This window comes from Octodon degus, unplaced genomic scaffold, assembly GCF_000260255.1.
Source record: "Octodon degus isolate 3935 unplaced genomic scaffold, OctDeg1.0 scaffold00012, whole genome shotgun sequence".
Classification (NCBI taxonomy): Eukaryota; Metazoa; Chordata; class Mammalia; order Rodentia; family Octodontidae; genus Octodon; species Octodon degus.
The window spans coordinates 8,757,994-8,758,236 of NW_004524588.1; positions in this window are offsets into that span (position 1 = coordinate 8,757,994).

Below are 243 nucleotides of genomic sequence, written 5' to 3' on the forward strand. Positions count from 1 at the left end.
CATCCAAGCCAAAGCCCAGTAAGGCATAGTTTTTTGTTTTTTTTTTTTTTTGTTAAAAGATGACACAGCTCCTATCTCCACTCCACCTTCTGTGTCCAGCTCCACCCAGAGATCAGATAAACAGTCCTACCTTTGTGTTGACCCTACACCAGGTAAAATGTGTGTGTGTGTGTGTGTGTGTGTGTGTTGACAGTTCCAGTTAGATTCTCAGAAAGGAACCTCGATTCCCAGAACTCTTTCTCT